This window comes from Zootoca vivipara, chromosome 6 (genome assembly GCF_965207765.1).
Source record: "Zootoca vivipara chromosome 6, rZooViv2.hap1.1, whole genome shotgun sequence".
Classification (NCBI taxonomy): Eukaryota; Metazoa; Chordata; class Lepidosauria; order Squamata; family Lacertidae; genus Zootoca; species Zootoca vivipara.
The window spans coordinates 24060619-24080923 of NC_142589.1; the positions used below are offsets into that span (position 1 = coordinate 24060619).

The 20305-nt window shown below is 45.6% G+C and overlaps 1 long non-coding RNA gene across 1 annotated transcript; it reads right to left on the reverse strand.

Moving 5' to 3' along the window:
• Positions 1-1870: 1870 nt before the first annotated feature.
• On the reverse strand, positions 1871-19727 carry LOC148685280 (uncharacterized). Its single transcript, XR_015950485.1, has 2 exons — positions 16987-19727; positions 1871-2015 (listed from the first exon to the last, which is right to left on the reverse strand). It is a non-coding gene; the product is annotated as an uncharacterized LOC148685280 (long non-coding RNA).
• Between the last annotated feature and the right edge of the window lie 578 nt (positions 19728-20305).

Here is a 20305-nt window from a genome sequence, read left to right on the forward strand (position 1 = left end):
TGGAAAAGTGGTTCCCACCTTTCTCCAAAGCTGCTCAAGGCAGCTTACAAAAATTAAAATCAACAATACAATCAATAATAAACTATCTTAGAAACATTTTTTTAATAAAAAAGAAAGAAACCCAGTAACAGCAGCCCAATAAAACAGTTTCAGCAGAAGTTTCTTTTTTAAAAAAAAAAAGGAGAAAAGAAATAACACAGTGTTAAAAACACAGGGGAGGACACAAGGTGGACCTTATCTGGTGCCTAAGAGAGAGTGATGATGGCTCCAAGTGATAACTTGCCTAGGAAGGGTATTCCACAATCACAGAGCCACCACATGAGAAGACCCTCTCTCGGGTAAGTGAGCTACTTAACCTCTGAAGGACAAGGAGATCCTTATTTGATTATCTGAGCTGATAGGCAGGTTCAAGTGGAAGGAGAAGACCTTCACCTATCCCAGCCCATCAAAAACAAGTAGAGGCTTTGGAAGTCAACACAAGGATTTTGAATTGTCCTCAGAAACAAAAGCCAGCAAACTGGTGAGGTAAGCACCCATCATTTTCTGGTCCAGTTGATGTTCCCAAACACCTTTCAAAAGCCCCTCCTCCCCCATACAACACATTGGCTTATTTTCCTTTGCTTTTGGTCACCTGGCATACACTAGCCTTTCTCCATGAAGTTCTGAATGTGCTGATAGTCATGTAGTTTTCAAGTATCTTTTCCCACACTGGCTTGCCTGCCATGGATCTCTTGTGTGTTGACAGAAGGTTCTGAAGCAAGTGCAAAGATGACCACCAGAACGTCACACATCAGATCTATTGGCCATTATCATTGCCTTGAGTGAACTTGAGGGGCTGTTCCTGAACATGGCCCCCATGCTCTCCTGTGGATGTGCATTGCAGGGGAAGATTTCTGTCTTTCAAGAATGTGGCGCCACCATTGCTGACCTTCTCATCAAGGGATCCTCAATCAGATTTAAAGGAACCCCAGGGAACACAGTCTGACAACTCTAACCATGTCTACTCAGAAGTACATCTCAGTGAAATCAATGTGACTTACTCCCTGTTAAGAATTTTTAGTGTTGCATCCTGAAACCCATAGGCATGGAGAAATGTCATAGCCTGAATTGGTTCCTTCTGCACACTGAAACTCTCTGTGTTCACACCGGATCCACTGAGCTTCTTTTGTAAAATTCTAAGAGCTGTAATCAACATGGATTATTCAGAGAACGCTCAATTGCCTTTTCCCAACCCTGGGATTGTTGTTGTTGTTGTTAAATTAGTTCTTTTGTAGAAATGGGCTTTGAAATGCAGGTGTCAGCATGTATGTTTGTGAAAACTAAATTTCTGAAGTAGAAAACATCCATTTATTTAAGTTCATATATACTAAGCGTGTCAAACGGAATCATATTTATAACCCACAACACCCATTTCTTTGATGGTATTACTTTTTTTTTTTAGAAAAAAAACAACAACCCAGAACATTTAAGATTTTTTTTTTCCAAAAATTTGCTACAGTACAAAAAGTGTTTGTGTTTATATATATATATATATATTATATGTATAGTAACCAGAAATACTGACTTTATTAGAAGAGATATTCCCCACCCTTGCTTTCACTATATATATTTTTTCTTTTTGACATGTATTCTGCTCTGCGTCACCTTCTGAAGACGTTTCCCCCAGGCGAATCATGGCACATTATGGTATTATTGGCACAGGTTCAAAAATAGAGTCACAGTCCACACATGTCCCAGACTGAAGCCATGGCTCTGTTTGGCTGGCTTCCATCTTCTTTCTTCCATCTTTGCTTGCAAGTTTATTCTCTCCCCGCCCCAGACCCCACCCGCGACCATCTTCTCCCATGAAAAATAATGCACTCCTCGAAAATTCAATCACTCGTGGGGGCAAATCCCTTTTTTATTATATAAAAATATATTTGGCTGTTCTTTGAGTCTTCCATCAGTAAACACAAATGGTAGGTAATAGGTAACCCATTCCTTTTTTTATTTTTTACAGGTTCACCAATGGAATCCTGTTAAGGACAAAAAGAAAATATTAAAATTAGCAGCATCCCACAATAATCTACAGTTTGTTTGTTTTTTAATAGTATTAGCCATGCATTCATTTTCAGTGGCTATCACCTTCCTTATAGCTCATTTTCGCCTTTAATTAAATTGACCAAATTTAGAGAAAATCAACAAAAACTCAAATAAAACAGTAGCCATGCGCACAAGGACCCTCCGCAGACCAAATATACAATCATCCAATGTAAAATGTAATTTCATTTCCTCTTTAAATAAAAACAGAACATGAGAGAGAAAAATAAGGATCAACGGTTGATTGATCCCTTTTAGATCCGTTGGAACCAAAGTTACATAAATTAATTGATCCCATGGGTTTTAAATCTGAGCATGACTTAACATTAAATCACACCCAATGAAAATAATACTTTTTCTAGCCTGGTTAAGGTAGGTAACAATATGTACAGAAGCTTGAACAAATACTTTTCAAATTATGGTTGTGGTTGTGTGATTCCATATTACCCCTTCCTGCCACAGGAGCCCAGGGAGCCTCACAGCATGCAAAAAAAACTCTATAGCAGCAGATCGAAATATTGAACTGTTTGGGACCCTTCACGTAGATCTCGAAAGCCTGGACAAACAAACACATCTTTGATTGACGATGAAAAACTGTTCCTGTGGGAGGGAGTTCCACAACTGGTGCACTGCCACCCAGAAGACCCCCATTTAAAATAAGAACTCATTTAAAGGCCCCCATTGAAAACATGAGAGCCTCCTGGACCGGGCCACTATCCCATCTACTCCAGCTTCATGTTTTCACAGTGGCCAACAAGATGCCTCTTCTGGGGAACCCCCAGGCAAGAGCTGAGCACAAGAGCACTCTCTCTCCCTTCCCGTGGCTCCCAGAAATGGGTATTTGGAAGCATTGCTCTTTTGGACCATGGAGGCAGATCACAGCCATCGTAGATAGTAGCACAAGAGCCAATTCCTGGGGGCCGAGTTCCCTTTCACCCTCAAATAAAATATTTGAGAGGGCCAGGCCTCCTCAAAGTTGATGGGCTGCATCTTGTGATCGATTATGCGGGGTGGGGCTTACCTGCCCCTTCCGCAATATTTTATTCAAGTTGGCACCCCTGGCTAGTTGCCTTTCATAGCCTTCTCCTCTTCATGAGTTTATCTAATCCTTGTTTAGAGCCATCTGAGTTGCTGACCCTGCAGGAGGTTAGTTCCCCAGTTTAACTATGTGCTGTGTGACAAAGGACTTTCTTTTCTCAGTCCTCCATCTTCCCACATTCAACTTCTTTGGATGCCATGAGTTCTAATGCTATATGAGAGGGACAAATTTTCACCGCGCCCCACTTTCTCCAGGCCTTGCATAATTTTATAATCTTCCATTTTCTCTGAATTAAGAAGCCTCAGTTGCAGTCTTTCTTCACAGAGAAGTCGCTCCACAATACCTGTCACCATAGTGACTGCCGTGCCCCCACCCACCCACCCAACTCCCCTGTTTCACCTTCTTTCTTTCTAAGGTGACCACCGTGAGCTGGGTTTCTGTGGGGTACATCTAACATTCCCTACGTTCCTGTCCCCCCCCCACAGATCATATACACCTGAATATTTCCAACATCTAATGTAGCCATTCAAGAGGCATGTGGGGTAAGGCAATGATCTATTAGGGCAGAAATAATAAATATAGGTATTTATGATCATATAGTGGACAGAAGCATATGCTTTAAGTTTTGAGTTATCCTATTTGTTACTTTGTCTCGTGTGGCTAATATAAATGCAGACCCGATTCTATTGAAAACAACCCTGTTGCCATCCAAGCTCTCTCTCCATCTCCAGCTCTAACTCCCACTCCAGCTACAACTCACTCCCAAACTCAACTGACTCTCTAAACTGTCTCCCACCAGCATTCAAACTCTCTTTCAAACTCTCATTCAGTCACCATTCACTTCCAATATTCCATGCACGCTCTTCCCCCCTTGCAACCTAACACATACTTTACATACTCACAGATTATACTTACCTAAACATTTACTTTAATTACACTAGGAGCTGTTCTCCTACTCGCTATGTTCACCAACCTCTCCCCTCATTTCTCCTACATTAACCCCTAGAACAGGCATGTCAAACCTGCGGCCCTCCAGATGTTTTGGCCTACAACTTCCATGATCCCTAGCTAGCAGGACCAGTGGTTGGGGAAGATGGGAATTGTAGTCCAAAACATCTGGAGGGCCGCAGGTTTGACATGCCTGCCCTAGAAGCTTCCATTTGCCACCCCATGGAACTACTAAGCTTCCTTTTCACCTTCCTAACCCCATTTCCACAAGCAAATTTAGGACTGTGGTGTGGCACTACTAATCTTCCAGTGGGGGCTGTGTGATGACAGCCTTGCATTTTATGTATATAGGAAGATACAAACACAATATTGTTTACATGAACACCAGAACATCATAGTGATACCCATCAATAGAACTCCAAGCAGGGTCACCCCAGCAGATCTCAGGCACAGCTTGGCATAATAATATATTATAATAATTTATTATTTAAAGGGACACAGGTGGCACTGTGGGTTAAACCACAGAGCCTAGGGCTTGCCGATCAGAAGCTTGGCGGTTCAAATCCCCACAACGGGTGAGCTCCCGTTGCTCGGTCCCAGCTCCTGCCAACCTAGCAGTTCGAAAGCACGTCAAAGTGCAAGTAGATAAATAGGTACCGCTCCGGTGGGAAGCTAAACGGCATTTCCGTGTGCTACTCTGGTTCGCCAGAATCGGCTTAGTCATGCTGGCCACATGACCTGGAAGCTGTACGCCGGCTCCCTCGGCCAATAGAGCGAGATGATCGCCGCAACCCCAGAGTCGGTCACGACTGGACCTAATGGTCAGGGGTCCCTTTACCTTTAATTTATTATTCATTCCCTGCCTATCTGGCTGGGTTTCCCCAGCCGCTCTGGGCTGTTTCCAACAACAGATTAAAAATACATTAAAACATCAGTCATTAAAAACTTCCCTAAATAGGACTGCCTTCAGATGTCTTCTAAACATCAGATAGTTGTTTATTTCTTTGACATCTGATGGGAGGGTGTTCCATAGGGTGGGCGCCACTACCGAGAAGGCCCTCTGCCTGCTTCCTTGTAACTTTGCTTCTCCCAGTGAGGGAACCGCCAGGAGGCCCTCGGCACTGGACCTCAGTGTCTGGGTTGAACGATGGGGGTGGAGATGCTCTTGGCAGGTATTAGGGAGCAATGTCACCAGCCCATATTCACTTAAGTTAACCAGTTATGGCCTATCAAAAACCAAATAACAACTACATACAAAGACAATCCCAAAACCAATTCTCCTCTGACACACAAAAGAGCTTCCCTAGACAAGATGAGGCTACATATTCCTCAATCGCTCTCCTATAAGCCGTGGAAGAAGAGATCAGATTTTCCCTCCCCACCAACCCTGTGCTAGTACCCCACCTCCAACACAGCTAGACATCCAAGTGTGAATGAGGAATAATGTTCATTTGGGGCATGCATGCATTCAACCCTACAGACTTACAAGCCAGCTTGCCTAGTCAATTTCCTAGACAAAATCAAGAAACCAACATTGTGATTAGAATCTCTGCCCACTGGATTTTATGCCCTAATATCTAGTTCAGACTTGATGGGCTTGTGTGGATATCTGATGGTATCAGAGGCGAGGCGAGGGGGCTGGGTCGACTGATGTTGGGGTTAGGCAATCAAGGAATATATCATTTATTGTTATCTGGTCACCTGGGAAAGTTCATTTTCATCTCAGGCTACCAACAAGTGATATTATATAAGCTATCTAATTTTAGTACCACATTGAAACGTCTCCTGCATTTTTGACTATTGGTCATCAATATAATCAATATAAAAATAAGGATCAACGGTTGATTGATCCCTTTTAGATAAGTTACTTTAGTTTATTTTAAAAAGTTTTTTTTAAAATATTTTAAACATTAATGATATAATGTAAATTACTGTGCTGGTCAGTGACCGTAATAAAGATTTATCTGTCTAAGCTATCTAATTTTAGTGCCGCATTGAAACTTCTCCTACATTTTTGACTATTGGTCATCAATTAATGAGAAAACAACTTTTTAAATACATATACAGTGGTACCTCGACTTACAAAGGTGATCCGTTCCGCGGCGCTCTTTGTAAGTCGAAACTTTTGGATGTCGAAGCATCCATTTTGCGCATGCGCGAAGCGCGATTTCCCGTTTTCCACAGGCGCAGAACGCGCACACGGCAAAAATACTTCCGGGTTTGCCGACTTCGTAAGTCGAAACCTTCAGAAGTTGAGGCATTCTGAAGTCGAGGTACCACTGTATATATACAGCACTTGTATAGGAAAAACAAAATAAAACCTCAAAGCTGTTTGCAAACAGAATAAAGCTATGGAATTATCAATAAAAACTGTTAAAGACCACTACTATTTAAAACATTCCAAAATACTAATTATAATTAACTAAAATAGATTGAAAGAACATGTCAACATTCTACGTATCTGGGTGGGCTTGCCTAAAAAATCTTTTGAGTAGGTGCTGAAAAAAGTACGCTGAAAGTGCCTGCCTTATTTTAATGAATAGAATTGCATTCTATAATTATCAAAGCAGGTAGAGCTTTTCAATGACATTCTCGTGAATGAGGTGCTGGCATTTTTTTTGTCACTTACCTTATTTTTGAGGTGGTCGAGGGGTGTATTGTGAAGGTCCTTCCATTTGTTCCACAAACCATCTCATCAGCGCTCTGCAGTTTGCACCCTCCCTGGTTTCCCATGCTCAGCCTAGGGGAAGACATCATGAGGTCACTCCTCCGGCTGGGCTTTTTTTTTTTCAGAACAGGAAGTAGGGGCATTCGGGGAAGCTGCAGAGTGCTGGAGAAATGTTGACTGCGGGATGGAGGGGAACCCCCACATACCACCTTCAGCCACCTTGGAAAGGTAAGGTAAGCTCAAAACCCCATTCCCTTTTATATTCTTCAAACAGATCTAGAGTGCCCCAAGAACAAGATGGGGCTTAGCAACATATTGGAAGTCAGGCAACATTTAAAAGATGACATCCCTGCTCATTTGCACTGTGGCTTGGATGGGAAAAGGAGAGAGAGAGAAGGGGAAGCACTGTGAACATTTTATAAATAGGGAAGCAGGGGCAGGAGGGGGGATAACAAATGCTGTCACATTGCAGTGATGCAGAATTAAGATAGACTTTCCCATCGAGGCATCAGGCCCGTTGCTGTGAGAACAGGAGGCTGAACTAAATAATAAAGTAAGAAGAGCCTGCTGGATCAGGCTAATGGCCCATCTAGTCCAGCATCCTGCTCTCACAGTGGCCAGCCAGATGCACCAATGGGAAGTCTGAAAGAAGGATCTGAGCATAAGCCTTCTCCCCTCCAGTGGTTTCCTGCAACTCACATTCAGAGGACGTGGGGGGGGAAGCATAGCCACCTTTGCTAGGAGCCACCAATAGCCTTGCCCTCCATGGATCTGTCAAATCCTCTTCTAAAGCCATCACCGCCTCCCATGGGAGCAAGCGCCATAGTTTAGCTATGTGCTGCATGAAGAATCACAGAACCATAGGACTGCAGAATCGTAAGGGGTCTCAAGGAACTAGTCCAACCCTCTGCAATACAGGAACCACATCTAAAGAATCCCTGACACATGGCCATCCAACCTCAGCTTAAAAACCTCCAGTGAAGGAGAGTCCATATCACCTTTCAAGGTCATCCATTCCGCTATTGCTCTGTTATCACCAGCTTGGGCCCTGTTTTCCTTTGAGGACTTTATTTGATGTGTCCTGAATCTTCCAACAGATGGGCCTTTGGCCTGATCCAGAAAGGCTAAAGCAGGTTCTCCCCATAGAGGAGAACATGGGTTGCAGAAGAGTTAACAAGACATCCCAGGGTTGGAGAGGCGGGTCAGTTTGGATGGTCACATGTGTGATTGGAGGGTGTGCTATTGCTGGGGAAATGTGCATGTAGCAAATGATTGATTGCAGGGCCGTCTTAAGCCCATCCAGCGCCCTGGCACTAGATCCTTCCAGCGCCCCCCTCCAGAGCCTCTCCAAGTGCCAAGCGGATCGCGGCAGCAGCGGGAGGCCACCTCCAAGGACTCCGCTCTGCACCTCCTCCTCATTTCCCCAGCGCTGGGTATTGCTCAGTCAAGCTTTGCCACCAGCATGCGCACCGCGGGACCAGCAAGAGCTGCTTGGGTGCTGTGCGCACGCTGGTGGCGAAGCTCGACTGAGCGGAACCCAGCGCTGGGGAAACGAGAAGGAGGCGCAGCGCAGAGTCCTTGGAGAAGGAGCGCAGTCCTGGACAGATCGCCGGAACCCTGCGCTCACTTGGCGCCCTTCCAGCGCCCTCCAGCACCCGGCGCTGTGGTTCTCCGCGCCAGTAGCCTCTATGGCTAGGACGGGCCTGATTGATTGACAGCCTTACTCTGTATATAGTGAGCAGCTTTCAGTTCCACTTTTGCTGCTCGCAATGAATCTCCCGCCCGCCCTCCTCTAATTTTAGGTGTTTTTGCATTGACCTTGCTGCGCCTGTCATGGGGTTGCCTGTTCTGGATCAGGGGCCTGGTAGGAATTTTGCCACTTGGCTGATTGGCTGGTGCCAGGTGGTTTGTGCCTACTACGCTGCAATAAGTCGCAACTTGTAAGGTTGGCGGTTAGGCATTGGTTCAAATTGGATGGTGGAGGGGTATGGATTTTGGTTGGGCCTGCCCCTCATGGTTGCTGCTGCCTTTAGGGGTATTCCTTTAAAGGAATCCTGGGGCTCTACATGTTTGTCCGTTTGTCCCCGGTAGGAGTCAGGGAGCATCTGAGGGATGAGGTCAAGGGTGTGGGCTCCTGCCCCGATCTCTCCCAGAGGGTGCTTACCTACTGGATCCCCTACTAGGCTAGTGGGAGTGAGATCTCTCCCAGGCGGGGGACAGATGGCAAGAACCAACACCTAAGCAACCACTCACATTCAGTTGTATTTAAATAAAGTTGTGGCCAAATTAATGCCAAAAACCTTGAACTTAAAATATTGTGTGAAGTGTGAGTTATTGGGGGGGGGATGTATTGGAACCTCGGCATGCAACTGCTTATGTTCTTACTGGTGCAACTTATTGACATTACGTTATTATTTGACTCAGCTGAAAACAACAAGGATGGAGCTGCTCTGAAAGCTCAGCTTGTAGTGTTGTTTTTGCGGTCAGGGCTGGCCCACCCATGAGGCAAGTTGAGGCAGTGGCCTCAGGGCAACCAGCTCCGGACAGCTGGGAGGGACAGGAGATCCAACCTTCAAGGAGAGCACCACTCGCTGCCTCCTGTGCTCCACGGCCACCTCCACTGCACATCCATGCACCACCAGGTGGCAGGGGATGCATGGCAGCAGAGGGCATGTACAGTAGTGGTGGTGGCAGAAGCAAGGGCAGCATTTTCTCTTTTGCTTCTAGAAGCAAAATGTCGTGGGCATCCCTGTCTGCAGTGGCCTATTGTAATGTGCCAGTAAGCATCCTTTGACTCAAAATGTCCAAAGCATGAACCAGCCCTCATTAATGTGACCTCCTCACCAGAGGAAGGGAAGCAGCAGCACATGGCCCCGATCCTGTTCTGAGGTGTTCACCTCTCCTCCTCCTCCTGATCTCTTAGCCCACAAGTGTGCAATCTGGGTGCGGGTGAGAGAGAGGAGAGGTCTTTAATATCACTACACATTTAATTTAGATTAAAGGACGCGTTAGCAAAACCGTAAATCATCATTAGAGCTACATCTATTGAGGATTAGCCGACATGCAGGAGATAAGTACCCTGTATTGCAGCTAAACTTTAATTACATTTAAAGTTAATTGCTGTTTGTGCAATGGCTAGCAGGCTAGACTCAAAAGGGGCACACCCCTCTCTCAACACTGCCATTCATATCTCTTTTTTTCGGGGGAGGTTTAGAAAGAGCTCTGTTTATGGTTCTGCTGGAGGTCCTTTTCTCACGACCCACTTTGTGCCCTTTATTGAGAGCCAATGGGGTGTAGTGGTTAGGGTGTTGGACCCAGGAGATCAAGGTCCAAAACCTCTCAGCCTAACCTACCTCATAGGGTTGTTGTGGGAAATAAATGAGGAGGGGGAGGACCATGTATTCATCGCATTGAGCTCCTTAGGGGGTGGGGAGGTGGGATAGAAATGCAAAAAATAAATAAATAAACCAGGGAGTGAAGACCTTGCCAGGCTACCAACCATAAAGCAAACATACAACAGGAAGCCAGACCCTGGAGCCAGGGCTGTCTTAAGCGCCCCTGGCGCCGTGGTGTGCCGGATCCCTCCGGCGCCCCCGCCCCGTTTCCCAGCGTGGTGGGCGGGCGGGCGCAGCGCGGCTGCCACAGGCGCTGCTGCACGGCGAGCGGGTAGGCACAGCGCGGTTGCCGTGGGTGCAGCTGCGCAGCGGACCGGCTGGCCAGCGGGCGGGCGCAGCTCGTGGCGCCCCCCTGGCGGGCTGGCGCCGTGGTGCCTTGCGCCACCCAGCCTGGCCGTAGGGCCGGCCCTGCCTGGAGCTAAAATGATTCAGATAGAAGTGGGGGAAGCAAAATTTTGCATTTCTCCATATCAGCCTTTGCTAGTCTGGTGGCCTCCAGATCTTCTCTGCTACAACCCCGGGGCTGACAGGAGTTGTAGTCTGGAACCTTGGGGGTGGGGAGCAAAGGCTAGCCGATTGAAGCATATTTCATTTATGACCCAAAAAGGCACTATAGTCGACTTGTAGCTTGAAATCATGGAGAAGGGTTGGATGGGTGAAAGGTCCCACAGATTGTCTCCAGGTTCACCTCTTATTCCCACCTCCATGCCAGTTCATCTCTCAGGAGCTGATGGGTTCCATCCTATCCTCATCCCCTTCAGAATAAAGCTACATCATCAAGATGAAAATTCTAAGTACAAATGGCAACCACAAACCACTGAGATGGACACTGCTACCAGCAAGTTGAGGGGGGGAAATGCTCCCCAACATTGAAAACAACTGAAAAGCTCAAAATCGGGGAGGGTGGTGTCCGAAGGAATTATAGAACCATAGAATTGTAGCGTTGGAAAGGCTCTCCAAGGATCCTCCAGTCCAACCCCCTGAAATGCAGGAATCACAACTAAAGAATTTCTGATGGATGGCCATCCAAACTCCCGCTCTTACGGCGCGCGGCACGGCGACGATCAGAAAAATCGGCAAAAAATCGCCGAAAATCCATTTTGCGCATGCGTATGGGCCTCTCCCGACCCAGAAGAGGTCATTTCCGATGCACTTCCGGGTCGGGGGAGGCCCATACGCATGCGCACAAGCGATTTTCGGCGATTTCCCCCCCGCCTGTGTGCGTGTGCGCATGCGCACGGGCGCGCACTCCCCCGCCCTCCGGCCCGCTGTGCGCGCACTCCCCTGCCCTCCGGCCCGCCACGCGGTCGGCGCGGCGGGCACTGGCCCACTGCGCGGTAAGTCTGGGGACCCCTGATCTTAGCTGAACCACCAGATCTGGTTTCTCAGCACTGTGCAGACACTAATAAGCGCTGCAGAGTGAAGCTACAGAGACGTGTCAGTAGCAACCTATATATTTATTACGCTCTTAACAGCTTTTCTCCATGGCCTCAATTTGCAAACTAGGTCACTCCTTGATGTGGAATCTTCTGTGACCTCAATTTGGTGCCTTCTTAGTCAAAGGAAGAGGAGCAAGAGTCCCTGGGATAGCAGCCAAGCAGATATTCACAACTGGAGGCCCAAAGGACTTATGTGGGCTCTTTCATGCTTCTTGAGGATTTTTTTTTTATCACCTCTTCTCATCCAAATTACGGTTCTCAGGGAGCACCTCTTCCCATAAGTATCTCTCTGTGTTTCCTTTGAAAGTGAAATGAGGTCTTGTTGCATGCTTCTTTGCCTGTCTCTTATTTCTGGGGGGCACTTACAGCCCATCTTTCCGGTTGAAAATTAAAACACCCAAGGCAGAGAAAACGGGTGGTAAAGTGGGGGTGGGGAGCATTGCTCTGGGACTTATTTCAGAGCAGGGATGGTGATGTCATCGGCTGGGGAAAGAGAATTGGTGGGAGGGAATCAAAGGCTGGAAACATCTTCCCTTTCCTTTGACGTGCTTCCTGCTTCCTGCTGATAGTTGAAATGGTTGCATTTTTTGGGTAGGGTTGCTAGCATTTCTAATGAAAAGCTAATGGTTGCCTTTCAGCTCACACTGAAACCTGAATATGTTTTCTTGGAATTATGCTTGGTCCGGTGCATCAGTGAGAATGCAAAATGTCAGCAGCAGCAGCAGCAGCAGCAGAAGAAGAAGAAGAAGAAGAAGAGGAGGAGGAGGAGGAGGAGGAGGAGGAAGAGGAAGCTTATGCGAAAGGAAATAGATACTGCAACTATTATTTCTCCTGGTGAGCTCCACCCAGAGAACCTGAATAAATTTAAGGAGTCTTTCCAATTTCTCTAGAGAATTCCAAGAGGCCCTTTCTACATGGCTCTAATTCAGGGTTCAGGTGTAAAGTTTTAATAAGAATAGAGTTAGTGCTTAGTTGAACTGACTATTTAGAGGAGGTATTTTTGGTGGGAATGAAAAGCGACCACTTACCCATTTTATCATTTCTTGGCAATTTTGCAAAACAGTGCCCTCACTTGCCATTTACACTACCTTCACTTGCAAGCTCACCCACTCTGTCCCAGGGGGTGGAATAATACACACTTCCATATCACTATACTATAAATATTATTAAAGAGCTAATTTCCCTTGTATAGAAATGTTGCAGACATCACAGAGCATGTCCATCGACTTTTGAAGGATGTCAACAATACTCTGGGGTTGTTTTCTTTTCTCTCCCCCCCCCCCCAGAACTACACGGAGTAAGATTTTATAGTTCCAGAACTGAATTTGGCTTTTTGCTGTCAGATCTTGCCGATTTAACCAGGGGTTTCTTCTCAGGTAGGATATTGGAGAGAATGTTAATAATTAACAACAGATGGACTACAGGGTTCCCACAGGGTTAAAAGTTCCAGGAAGATTAGCTTGGCAGAATTGTTCTTCAGGATGCGGTGTTGATAGGCTGGTTATAATAATCTATAATAATTTACAGAATTTGTGGAGGTGGTTCTTAGGGTACAGAAGGGACTTCTGAACCAGATGCCTGCTACACACCTGTTTGTTTGTTTTTAATGCCCTGCAAAAAGCAGAACAATGTTCAGTTATTTAATGGTTTTTAGCACAAGGAAAGGGGCCTTTGGGACTGCGCCTTCCTTTCTGGTGGGGCAACATTCGCTGTTCCAGCTCATCAACAAAACATATTGTGTTGTCCCTGCTGGTAGTAGGCGAATGGCAGCTGGTTCAGCAAAAGTAAGGTCTCTCTCCCCACCCCACCCCCTTTCCCTGCTCTGTCTTGGAGCCTTACACCAAGTCAAGCTCATTGGTCCATCTTCATGTGTTCCCAACCTGGTATATCCGGCAGGCACCATGATGCCCTCAAAGGCCTTCCTTGGTGCCCCCAGGATGAACCATACTCCCCAGATTCCCAGCTTTCATTCTTTTTTCTTTTTTAAAAAGAGGAGATTTCTAGCATTTTTAGAACCGGCGATGTGAGCCCAAATGTACAGACAGCATTTTGTGTGAGAAACTGGCCTGCTCAACCATTTCAGTGTTTTACTTTGGCCCTCCACCCAAAAATATTGCCTCCCACTGGGGGAAAAAAGAGAGAGAAAATCTCTGGAAAAAAATTCTGCAAACACCGTAGCTGAAGATGCCTTCTGCATGCCAAACAGGTGTACGTAGATAGATGTATTGATGGTCTGACTTGGTACAAGGCGGCTTTCTAGGCCCCATCCTAATCCTGAGCCTCTGACAATCTCATATTTCATCTCAGCAGCCCCCGAAATAGCTGTGTGGAGCAGCTTCAGCGAAGGCCGTTAACTTTTTATTCTCTTTTCTGTTCTAATCTAATTACCTTTTTGTAATGCTTAGTGGCTGGGCACGATGTTAAACGGGCAATTCCGAGCAAGTCACAGTTAGCGAAGGCTGGAAAATTTCATTTAGGGGAGATCCGTGATTCATTATGATGGTGCGGGGAGGGGGCAGATTCAAGACTGACCAATTAATTTGCCTGACTGCTTGGCTCAAAACTGGCCTGGCTACCCTACAGTGAAATGCCGGGTTATGTCTAATAGCTTTTCCCCTCCTGCTGCAGTCTACAAGGCCACCTTCAAAGGAACAACATGAAAGGCACCGCAGATCTTAAAGGACAGGGAGGGGGGAATGGCTGTAACATTTCTAGTATAATCAGACCTCAGTGGGAATTTGGAACCATAAGAACTTTTTTTTAAAAAAAATCAAGAACAGAAGAAAAGCCCTGCTGGATCAGGCCAATGGTCCGTCCAGTTTCAGCATCTTCTCGGTAGTGGCGCCCAGCCTGTGGAACGCCCTCCCACCGGAGGTCAGGGAGATGAACAACTACCTGACATTTAGAAAACACCTAAAGGCAGCCCTGTTTAGGGAAGCTTTTAATCTGTGATATTTTAATGTATTTTTTGTATTTGTTGGAAGCCGCCCTACGGAGCAGCCAAAAACAAGCTCGTTCCACCTTCCATGTGAAAGTCCTTCAGATATATGAAGGTGGTTATCAGAAGGGTGAGGGCACACAGCACAGCAGCCACACGGCCCCCTGGGTAGGATGCCTGCAGAGAACACTCACAGCCTTGCTGTGAGAAGACCCACCTGAGTTGGGTTTACCTTCTCCTGGAAGATGCAGCTGGTGATGCAGAGGTAGAGCCTGGATTTTTTTTGTGGGACTTCCCTGCCTGGGCCTCCTGCCTTCCTGATGCCCTGCTCCTTGACAGTCATGGACCATTCATTCCAACCCTTGGAAATTCATGGCTGTCTGAGCCCGACTCATCCAACACCCAAGTCTCTCTACATAGACCTGATTTGTTGATTGAGTCAGGTGGACAGCCGTCCTATATGCCCACCCAAAATGTCACTGGATATGTGTGGATACACCCCACCAGATCCATGCAGCGCTTGTCTGAGGTCCAAGGTGGGAGTCTTGTTAGAATAAAGCTATAAACTCAAACAAAAAAGCAGCCAGTCCCTGGTGAGGGCCTTCACCTGGTTTAGCCCTCCGAGGCCTAGGGCAGGTGTACCCAACTGCCCCCCCCAATCCCTGCACGGGCCTGCAACCCACTTCACTAGGATCTTCTACATACAAGTTCCATTTGTCTTCAAATGGATATACTGTGGGGTGAGGCAGAATAAATTGCTATGAGCTTTTATTTTTAGAATGAAACCAGTTTCTCCAGTAGTGCTTTTCATGAGCAAAAAAAATAAAAAATACACAGTAGGTTGAGATTGTGTTTGGGAGCAGGAAAGGACTCGGTTTCCATGGATTCTAGAATAAAATGTCATTTGTACACAGCCTGCCATTTCTTCCCTCTGAAATGATGCTCTTGAAGGCACATAAGGAATGGGAGGCAGCAAAAGCGGACTGTGGGTGGGTGAGAAGGGTATATGTATCCCTGGATAATGGAACCACTGGAAGACCAGAGAAATTCTCCCACTTCTGTCGATGCTTCTGGGGCTTAGCCAAGTTTATGCGCCTTCCCCTACTGTGCTGCGCTTTACTTAAAAACAGAATAGCTTTCTCACCTTGCCTAAGAAACCTTGCCTCAATTTTCTGCCTCTGGTTCACCACAAGACACCTGAACAACTGTCATTATGGATGGAGAAATGAATTTGAAGAGAAAGATTATATTAAGATATTAAGAATACCAGGAAGAAGAGATTTGAGGAAGTCACAAATACAATGTTAAGAAATAAGATTTGAAAAATTTATTTGTTTTATATGTGTGTCTTTTGTCTTTGTTTATATTAAAATTAATCAAAAACTATTTTAAAAAAGAATTTGAAGAGAAAGTTTAAGGGTGGGTTTGTTTGTTTGTTTTGTAAACTTTGTACCCCCTAAACTCCAGTTTTGCTCCAAATGTCCTGCTGGATGATGCTGTGAACCGCCCTGAGATCTATGGATGAAGGGGTGATACTAATTAATCAATCAATTAATTAAGCTGCTTTTAGTGATTAGCCAAAGTATTAATTAATTAATTAATTAATACTTTGGCTAATCGCTAAAAGAAGCTGAATTATTTGTGGAAGGAAGGGGGGATTTTGGAAGGTGATTTTGCAAAACAAAACAAAAACCAATGCTTTTTCCCCCTTCTCTGACTCACCCCCCTCTTCCTCTCCATCCATCTAATTCAAGGACCAATGACCTGTAGTCCTCCAGATTTTGCTGCACTACAGCTCTCATCATCCCTCAACATGGACCATGTTGGTTATCCAACAGAAGTAGGAGTTCCTCAACATCCTCCCACCATCCCTGTTTGAATTTAGACCATGTGCTTTTGAGATACCTGTACAATATTGTTACCCATCCTCGGCCCCAAATAAAAAGGCATGTGTGTGTTCTATTACAGAAGTGGCAAAACACCAGACCCCCCTCCTTGTTTCTTCACCAGACATTTTTTTTATAACTAAAATGTTTAGGAATCCTGACTTGTAATCAATTATTACAAAACAATCTGAAGCAATAACATCAGGTAAGAAAATGAAAGCAACTCATTACAATAATTTAAATTCATCTGAAACATGCTTAATGTTAGTTGTTCCAATGCCACCTCTGCATGCAACCAATTTCAGCCCTGCTGTGATAAGCGCCTTGCGTAACTGCGATAATCTAAAACAGATTAAAAACAAAGGTTCGATAGATTAATGTAGCAGCAAATGTTTGGTGTTTGCAGAGCAAAAGCCGTGCTCGCTTTCGCTCTCTTTTTTTTTTCTGCGTAAACTAGCAAGGCATTTTAATTAAAAGCATCGGGGAGCTCCCTCAGATCACAGAAGGGGTGCAATTGGAAAGTGTGGGAGGGATTTCACTGGTCGGACAGATTGGGGATTTGGGAATAAAAATGGCGGAAGAGAAGGTACGTACCAGGAAATGGACACATGGCATCTGCCCTGCCCCCAGGAAATAAAACAGACTTCGGCTGGTCAACAGGAGATTTCAAACCATTTCTCAGACACAAAGGCCACAGGGATTAGATGCCGATCAGAGGAGGAGGGTCTGCAGTAAGCAGAAAAATCGACTGGCACGTGGCAATGTGTGACACACAGCAAGTAAGTCTAGCTACGTCTGCAGCCCAAAACCAGCTTTTTCTTTTCATATTTGAGTGGGGACAATAATTTCAGAACGATGCTTTGGATGGAGGTATTGGCTTCTGCGGGTGTTCCAAAAGGAAAGTGGAGGGTTTTTTTTGTTGCTGTTTTTTGAAGGTGTGGGGAAAACCCCACCCCAGATTAAAACAAAATCCCCAGTCAGTATTGGTATCCCAACATGAGTGGGTGCTATATCACCCATGTTGAAGGATAAAGAGGCTCTAATAGCCATATTAATAACCATATAGGGCTATTAATGGTAACTTGAAGCCTCAATCCCTACAGTGAGATGTCTCAGATGCAGGGGAAAGAGTCATATTTGTATCTTATGTTGTGGTTTTCAAATGAGCTTTGCAGACACAGTCATAGGCTACCGTATTTAAGATGCCTGCTTGATACCAGGCCAGTGGCTTTTGGCCATGCAAAAAAATGAAAAGTTGTACCCTCTGATTTCCTCTGTAAAGAAATTGCAAGAGTGGCAATTTTGCCAAATCGGAAAGAATTGAGCAGAGACCAATAATTCCCAACAAAGCACCACCTTTAGACAAAAATCATATTCTCCACCCCCCAGCTTTTAAAAAAAGATACTGTAGAAATAAATCGCAATGAACCCTTTCCAGCCAATGCACACCTGCCGGGGAAGAATACAGAAAGAGGAGCATAAAATGGAAAGGCACCTGTATGAAACGGTTCTCCACAGTTCACGGGTACAACAGGAAAACACACAGACACATAGGTAAGCCCTCCACCCCCCCCACTTCCCCAAAACTGCTACTCTATGGCTCTCCCCACCACCACCACCACCACCCCGCATTGGTTGGCTGGGGCTCATATTCCAACATCACTATTACAGGCACACAATGAAATGGTTGAAAAATATTTGCCAATGTTCTGCCCACCAGGAAGCCCGCATCTTCGCACTTCAGCCAGTGTCCACAGCGCCCTCACATATTTCCACAAGCGTATTCCCCCCCCATAGATTACAACTACTCCCCTCCCCCATTCCTGGGAACCCTGCAGAATTGGAGTGATGCCCCCTTTCGCTCTTTAAGTTCAGTTCTACATTTGGACCGACAGGGATGAAGTAGTGGTGTGGAGATTTCTCAGAATCTTAATTGGGTTTAGTAGATGAAGTTCAAGCATGCTTCAAGTATGCAGCAAATGTTTGGTTGCACTGATCATCAGCAAGACTCTTCTAAAGCCAGACCTTTTTTGTGCCGAGTTCCCTCTCTCTCTTAAGCCAAATAAAATGATTGTGGCATCGTTGGATGTATGCAAATTGCTTTGGGACTTGTGGGATACTACACTTCCTACATCTGTGGACAGGCAGGCAAGGTTGAACTTAAAATTGCCTCTGTGACATAGCCATCAGTTCCCAATGATCAGGTTACATCCATAACATCAAATTCTGGATGCAGTGGACACTTTTTCCCTGGGAAGTAAAATGATTGAGAAACTTTTCCTATGTGAAATGGGAGTCGACCATAGAAACAAAACATGGCAACAGGTAACATGAAAATTGGGCAAAAAATATCAAGGAGTGGCTAAACAACACAGGATCCTGTTGGCTGGCTGTGACCTTAGTGGGATGGAGGAGGAGCAAGGGCATCACTCATCTGCCTAGAGTCCTCCACATGTTGATCATCCCTGAGCTTAAGTCTAACAACATTTGGATGGAATTGGGTTGGGAAGGGTGGTTTATACCTATGTATCAGGGGTGGGGAACCTGTGGTACTCCAGATGTTGTAGGACGTAGGTCCCCTTCAGTCCCAAGAACATGGCCAATGTTCAGAGATTGTGGGGATTATAGCCCACCAACATATTGGGGTGTGTGTACAGGTTAGACCCTTGTGGTCTAGATATTTACAATTCTTAGAAAGTGCTCATAAGTGTACAATATATAGGAATTGAACAGGAGTTGAATTCCTGCCCCCCCAAACTTGCTTTTTTGTAGTAGCATCAACAACGATGGCATGGAACTGCCTTCCCCAGCCTAGGACCCTTCAGATGTTTTGGACTACAATTCCCATCATCCCAGACCATTGGCTGTGCTAGCTGGGACTGGTGGGAGCCAGAGTCCAACCACTTCTGTAAACGCCAAGATGGGGAAGGCTGAGTTTATGCCTCTCCTAGTAATCATCCACGTCTCCTGTGGGAGGGAGGGAGCGAGGGGATTCACAATGGATAGTCGTGATTCCAGTGACACACACACACACACACAGACAAAACCCTCATAGTTGCATGCAATTGGCCCCTAAGCAACTGAGTGTATATTTCCTCATGGCTGCTTTGCTGGTCATTCAATCAGATGCACTCAACAGATTATAGGCTTCTGAGAAAATGCTTAACATTTCACACTTATGGGGCAGTATTCAAGCAAGTCCTACACAGATTCAGTGAACCTGAATTAGCCATGTCCATTAACTTCAGTGAGTCTACTCTGAGCAGGATTAGCGTTGAATACTACGCTCAGGGTCTATCTTGCCCTCCCATATTCAGTGTGATGAAATCTCAAGCTGGACAAAAGAATCCCCGTCCCACAATCTCACATTAACCACAGTGCTTGCAAAACTTCACTTCACATTAATTAGAACAAGTAGACCAAATATTGTGCATGGGAGACAGAGGAAGGGTTGTGTGTGGGGGGGGGGTACATTTGTGTGTGTGTTGGGTTGTCCCAGAGATCCTTTTCAAATTGAGAAAAAGATAGTTGCAGAGTCCCAAGTGCAGAACGTCCTGCAAACAGGACTATTTCATACAACCAATCTTGATGTCAAGTTGGAGGAACACACCACAAGGTGATTCCTCCACCCCTCAAACTTCAAACTGAAAAATTATCTTATTACAGTTTTTCTCCAGGTTTCTTGTTCCCCCTTTCATCCCCTCATAGGGGTTGGAATGTAGAGAAGTGGTTTAATAGATACGGGGGGGCGGGGGCGGTGACTACCATCGCTTGACACTCACTCAGAAAACTAGTCACCAAAGGGTTGGCAGTTGTTTGGATTCACCCTGAGTTACACTGAATGGATCATGAAGTTGGGAAGAGAGAGATTTATGATCAGGTTTCTGGATCAGTCCTGGGACAGACTAACGTA